Source organism: Grammomys surdaster, unplaced genomic scaffold (genome assembly GCF_004785775.1).
Source record: "Grammomys surdaster isolate TR1022 unplaced genomic scaffold, NIH_TR_1.0 126091, whole genome shotgun sequence".
Taxonomy (NCBI): Eukaryota; Metazoa; Chordata; class Mammalia; order Rodentia; family Muridae; genus Grammomys; species Grammomys surdaster.
The window spans coordinates 4,029,784-4,036,570 of NW_021620899.1; the positions used below are offsets into that span (position 1 = coordinate 4,029,784).

Sequence of the window (6,787 nt, forward strand, 5' to 3'; positions counted from 1 at the left end):
CACCACTTAAAGATCAAGTGTCTCAATTGACATTAAAGAAAATGGCAGAGATTGTGTCTTTTATCACAGATCACTTGTGGAATGTTAGGTCAGTTGAGTAATCCCACAAGTATTTCGGAGCTTCTGGGTCAGCTTCGCTATAAATGCTACTTTCTAATTATGCACAGACAGCCAGAGGCCACTGTAATGTGGCAATCTTAGAACCAATTTCTCAAATGCATGTTGAGCTTTTCATGTAGCCCTATGCTCTGGTGAGTAGCCTTTGACTTGACAGTAACATTTCACTGTGACTTTGGTCCCATCACTACACGGACTTCTTGCTTGTGTCCAGGTGGTATGTAGCTGTGTGTAAGTCCATGGCCCAAGGACTATGGCCCACTCTGCCTCAGCTCAAGGCTCAGTGAGTCCTGTGTTGCTGTCTTTTTAGTTGCCACAGTTGGTCTGTCATTGCATTGGTGGCATCCTTTCTAAGACCATGAATTAGAGATACAAAATACATAAGAATTAACTGGAGGTAGTAAGGATGATACTAACGTAATATATGCAAATCAAGCTGTGTTGATGTATATCAGATTCAATTATTAGATTTGGAAATCACTTATTATGGATTCTTCTGCTTTGCATGTTTCCTAGCACTTGGAGTTTAGTATTTTTAATATTAGATCATTATTAATTTCTTAAGACTATCCATCTTAATTGACTATCTTAGTATCGTCCATCACCTTACTCTATTTTCTTACTTTTTAATTTAGCTATGGTTTAGACATTCCTTACAATTCCATTCAGCAACGCTTCTGTGTGTCTATCACAATCTACAGACATAAGCATTGCCTGAGGGTCAGAATCTGTTAAGGAAAATATAGTTAGGAGGCATTAGATCCACATGCGTGGTCCATTTAAATAGCACAACAGTATGAAGAACTGTGTAGCATCTGAGATCTTACTTGGTTTATAAACTTAACAAGGAAGCCTGTTAGGGATGATGAACTTGATTTCCAATATTCGGCTAATACCAGTTAAGGGCAGAACACCTTTACACAGTTAATATTAAGGCATCTTTGAAAGAAGAATACTTGGAAGAGTGAAAAAGACCAGGAGCATTTCTGTGAGTGGAAAGCCCTTAAGGTGGCCAAGACACAAAGAGTTGAAGTTTTGCCTTATTGCTTGATGAGCACCTGTACCATATGCTTGGTCCTTGACCATATCGTGCTGTTTATTATTTTAACTGGTAGTAGTCATGGTACTTGTACAATGTGGAAGCAACGATTTCCCTGTTACCATCTATTACCACAGGGTTACCAGATAAAACCTTCCATACTTATTTGTTAAACTCAGCAATATTCCCTTCAATATAGGAAGGCAAATTTCTACAGTCAAGGATCTCAAATGTAAAACTCATGTGTGTAGAAAGGATTAATGAAAGATAGTTGAGCAAAGAGGCACGTTGACAGAATTTTTTAAGGTATGAAAAATGATGGTATGCTGGAATGGAAATGGAAGCCAATGCTTCTGGCTGCCTAGATCATTCCTCTACCTCTGGCTTAGAGTAAAGAAGAGAAACTGTATCCTGGGTTTCAGAGATAAGTAATTTAAGGCTGAGTTTCAAGAAGGCAAAAAATAGATTCTGTATGTGTGGCACAAATAACATGTGGAGGAGCTGTGACTCATAGCAGGGCTATGATATGAATGGATTTTACTTGTCCTGTATGACCAATGTAGACAGAGTACACCAGTGATCCAAATGAATGGTAAAGAAAAGATAGACATGTGGTTTTCTCACTCACTAGTCCCTGAAGAACAGGAGAAAGGGAAGCCTTTAGTAGAGAGGCCAGTAAAGAATATATGACATTCATCCTTCATTTAATTTCTATTGGAATATGAGCAAGAAATGGAGGTAGAGCGTTTTCACACACTAACAAGCAGATTCAGATGAGCTTCGTTTACACAGGATAGTGGGTTTTGGTGGAGTGGAATTGATGAGGACGGTTGGGATGAATAAAGCAGTGGGCTGGAAACTGTGCAGTGAAGTTACATTAACAGCAGGAGATGGGGGAGATGAGCAGCCAGGATGTCGAAGCTGGTGGGAGTAATTCACAGAACAGTATGTGAGGAATACCAAGGGGATGCGGAACAGAACAGCAAGTTAGAAAGCATAGTTTAATATTTTCAAAAGACAGTCTGTGGAGCTTTACTGATTACCAGTTGTCTTCTCTGAGCCCAGGGAAGTCACTGTAGATAGAATTGAGGCTTTTTATTGTCACCATTTGGAGAAAGTATATGATCCACAGAGGTAAATAGATAATAAAAATAAGTCAATTTTGTTTTTATCAGAAGGGAGGATGAATCTGTTGATATTTCTAAGTGATCCATAAAGTCATAAAACAATTTTGAAAGGCACTCGAGTTCTAATTTTAAAGCGAGATTGAATCTTGACCTCACACAGGCCTGAATCACCTAATTTCTCTACTAATGCCTGTTGTGAGATTTGTATCAACCTTTAGAAGTGAGGAAATGTCAAGGGGCCACCTTAATTTTCATCCAGGTACCTAGAAACATCTTGCCTATCTAGCAGACCTTTAAAAGACAAAAGCAGGGTAGGTGATGGTGGTATACACCTTTAATCCCACACTCAGAAGGCAGAGGCAGGTGAATCTCTGAGTTTGAGGCCACCCTGGTCCTCAGAGTGAGTTCCAGGACAGCCAGGGCTACACAGAGAAACCCTGTCTTGAAAAACAAAAATAAACAAAAAGAAAGGAAGAAAGAAAGAAAGAAAGAAAGAGAAAAAGAAAGAAAGAAAGAAAGAAAGAAGAAAGGAAAGAAAGAGAGAGAGAGAGAGAGAGAGAGAGAGAGAGAGAGAGAGAGAGAGAGAGGAGGAATGAAAAGAAAAGACATTTTAGTGTGGCAGGCTGAAAAATGTTATCTATAAGAGAGTTGAAATGCCCCAGAAGTTTAGTGAACAATATATACGACACTGAATCAAAATTATTCTAAAGTAAGATTTAAATGGGCAAAATTTGTATGAGGGAATCCTGAAGGCTCTAGAACTGTCTGCAAGGGACTGATTGTAGTACTCTAACTTGTAAGTTGAAATCCTGCTCCCCAATAGCATGGTGAGGTGGATGTTTTGGGAAGTATTGGTTCAAAAGTGCGGTAGGAGGCTTTAAGGAGAATTAGTGCCTTTATACAAGAGACGTAAGGAGCTCCCTCATCCTCCTTCTCCATGAAGATACAAAGAAGAAGGTGATAGTCTGTACTTTGAAAAGAACACTCATCAGGGCTAGCTCCTTACTTTACTCTAGCTCTGAGAACTAAAAGAAGTAACCTTTTGTTATGTAACATGTGGTTATATAACACATGTTATGATACATGGGCCATGTCTCCTTATGCAAGCCAAACTGCCTAAGATATCCTGCCAAGCCTCCAAGGGGTAAAACTTGCTAGCTTTTATGGTTTATTGGATTTCATGCTACGAAATATGGTGGATTGAATTCAGTAAAATGTGTTAATAAAAGCAAAAGTTTTGTGTGTGTATAATGTTTAATGAACACCAGAAATACTACTGACTGACATATAGTCCAGGCATAGTAGTTAAACAATTAAGACATTTCCCTCTCCTTGTTTTATAGATACTGAGGACTTTTAAATAAATGTTGGCTATAGAGAATTTTTAAAAATAGCTCACTGAACAAACTGGGAAATATATTCTGATTATTTTCCTCTTAAAAATATTATTTTGAATTTTATACAACACAAATGTATTGCATTGTAAATAAATATTTAAGAATCCCAGACTTCTTCTTTCACTTGAGGAAGAAAGTTTGCTTGGAGGTGGGGATTATTATTATTATTGACATGATAGATTAACTCAAAGGCAGTCACTGCTCTGAAACAAGTGTGTTCCCTCTCTTTTTGACTCACTACTTTCTTTGAAGAATTCTATGTAGACAGAAAACAACAACAACAAAAAAACGAGTGTAGAAAGAATTCGCTTTCTCCTGATTTGATCAGGTGACAAATAAGAGTCTTTGGTACAGGGAGGGAAGAAGAGGAGAAGTAAAAAAAAGCAGTAAGAGAAAGTCAAGCTGGGGAAATCAGAATCTAGGCTGACTCACAGTGGGGTTCCCAAACAGGTTGCAAGCACGCCATCCACCAAGCAACTTGAAACCTGGGCAGTGACGTCTTGGAAGACACCAGCCTGGTGCCCAGAATACAGAGGCTCTTCCAGTTGGAGACCGGGCACAGAGCATCTGTCATCTCATCACGTATAATTAATTGTGCCTTTAAGTTAGCAGCTGTCTTAGGACATAGTGCTGGTAGGAGGGTCGAGGATGAGGAGACACTGAGAAGAGCATGGATTTTGGGTTTGTTAGTTTTAGCATGGCTACAGCATCCACTCCTTCTCCAAAATGGTTTATATCCATAGCATAGCTGATTTTTTGACCTCTTTATAATTGTATTTGCAAAACCTAGGAAGGGGTGGTTTTGTTCGTTGTTAAACAATCATTTTCTTCTAATCCCTCTTTTCTTTTTTTCGGAAGCTGATATTCATATAATTTGAAGGAAAATATATTTGACTTAACGATATTCTTATTTAACAATTCTACCAGTTCCTTCGGGTAATGAGTTTTGTTTTGTTTTTATTTGTTTTCCTTACATCACCCTTCCATGTGCTTGAAAGCCAAGATGGAAGAGCATGAACTGGTTGGTTCTCGGCTGTGTGGCAGATGAATCTAGATTTCAAGGTGGGCATGGGATGCGTTTACAACCCCTCATGATAGCTAGTTGATTCTAATACTTTCTGGTCACCATTTGTCCCCACCCCCACATATACAAAGACTTTCTAATAATATATGATAAGATGCAAATTGCTAAATTAGTATTTGGTAAATTGAGTGTCATACTTGGATATACCTTCTTTCATTTATTCTTCACTTGGTCTTACTATAAAGCTGAGAAGTGATACCTTATTTTATTTATTCTTTAGAATATTGAGTGGAGCTTGGGTGTTGTAGTAGTGTGTTTAAGGAACAATAAACAATGAACTGCTTAGCATGTTTCCAGAGGATAAAAAAGACAGGATTAGAACACACTCAAGCCTTTCTAGGTGGCGGATCTCAATAGGGTGATTTCTACTCAGTAGCAGCTAAGATGGCCCTCAATGATCCCTCCTTTCTGGGATCTCCTTTAAGTAAGCCTGCTTTTTTGAGTTCCTGGAGAATTTAAGGCCTATGAGATGAGAATTGGTTTTAACCGTAAGTTTTAGGAACGACACTATGCAGTAATCAAAAACTAATACAACTCTAGGCACATCTCATTTATATAACAACATAATGAGTAGCTATCATTAAATTGACATTTTGCTCTGTGGCATTAACTCAAATCTCAGTATTCTGCCACTTCTCAAGGCTACATTTTCTGAGAGCGTCTTCCCTGTCGTTGGCAACCCTTAAGAGAACAGCTCTCTGTACCCCATCTGCCTGCTTTTTTTTTTTTTTTTTTGGAACCAACACCATTTTTTTTTTCTCCTCAAATCTCTGTCACCCTAGTGTTCAGGATTTCAGGGGAAAAAAACTAAAAACTTTCTATCACTTGAACTGTGAGATAAACGAACTCATCTCTGTGATGACGCTAGATTGAGATGTTCCCTGGAGGCATCCTTGTACTTCAGGCGTTTTCCCACAACAAAGGTGTCCTACTTGCTCTGATAATCGTTTCCTTGCTTCGTCAAGTTTTGTTGTTGTTGTTGGATTTGTTTTGTTTTAGTTTTGCTGTTATTCATCACGGAAAGTACCCAGGAAAGTAGAAAGGGACTATGGGTAGAGAGATGAAAAGGAGCTCTAGTGGGCGGATAGTGGGACATAGGGACTATGAAGTGGGCAACAGAAGAAGTGGAGGGTAGCATCTCAGCTAGACAGAGAGGAAGGAGGGTAATACCGAGAAAAGGAAGAAAAGAGATATAAATAACGCTAAGGATATATTTTAAGTCATAATGAAAAATACTATTCTAGAAGTGCTCTTAAAAACATGCACAGGTCTTTGCCCTCAGAGGCATTGTAGGTGTCACTGCTGTGTCACATGGGTGTCAGTAGGTGGCAGAGAGAAGAGCAGCTGAGTCTACACTCCGTGTTCTGACCTATGAACATCTAAATGATTAACAACCTAACCTTCCCTGACATTCATTTTTATTTTTTAAAACTGAGCATATTGCTCCTCACTTTCCCCCACCGGTTATTTCTACTAGTGTCCTATGGCTGGCATCCCATGCTCCGCAAGCTACTTGATGAGACTTTTCTGAAATCCTCTGACATCGTGACCAAATCTAATGGTGGCCTGCAGCATATCTAGAGAAAACAACCCTTGAGCTCGTTCTGAGGCTAAACACCGATGGCTTATATGAGTGAGCGTGGGTGTGTACAGTGAAGATTCTGGCATATGAAAGCTGAACGTTGCCTGCTAAAAGTGATCCAGAGGACTAAGATAACTCAACCATTAGTTCTGAATTGCAACAAAATGTGAAAGCGGGAAGAAGAAATATTGCACAATTTCCAACTGAATAGTAACCTCCGACAAAATAAAAGGCATGTCGATGTAGAACAGATACTTGGCTCGTGCTTTTTGATCTGTGTTAGTAATGTGGAAATCATGGTGGGAAGGTGGACAGGGCTGTCAGAGTGGGTCATGGCTGTGATATACTACTCTATCTCCTTTACCTGCAGAAAAACAAGCACAGACACCCCCAAACACACACACACACACACACACACACACACACACACACACACACACA

At 39.2% G+C, this 6,787-nt stretch overlaps 1 non-coding gene across 1 annotated transcript; it reads left to right on the forward strand.

The window, feature by feature from the left end:
• Positions 1 to 6,035: 6,035 nt before the first annotated feature.
• LOC114611329 lies at positions 6,036 to 6,167 on the forward strand. The gene has a single exon (XR_003709823.1). It is a non-coding gene; the product is annotated as a small nucleolar RNA SNORA17 (small nucleolar RNA).
• The last annotated feature ends 620 nt before the right edge of the window (positions 6,168 to 6,787 follow it).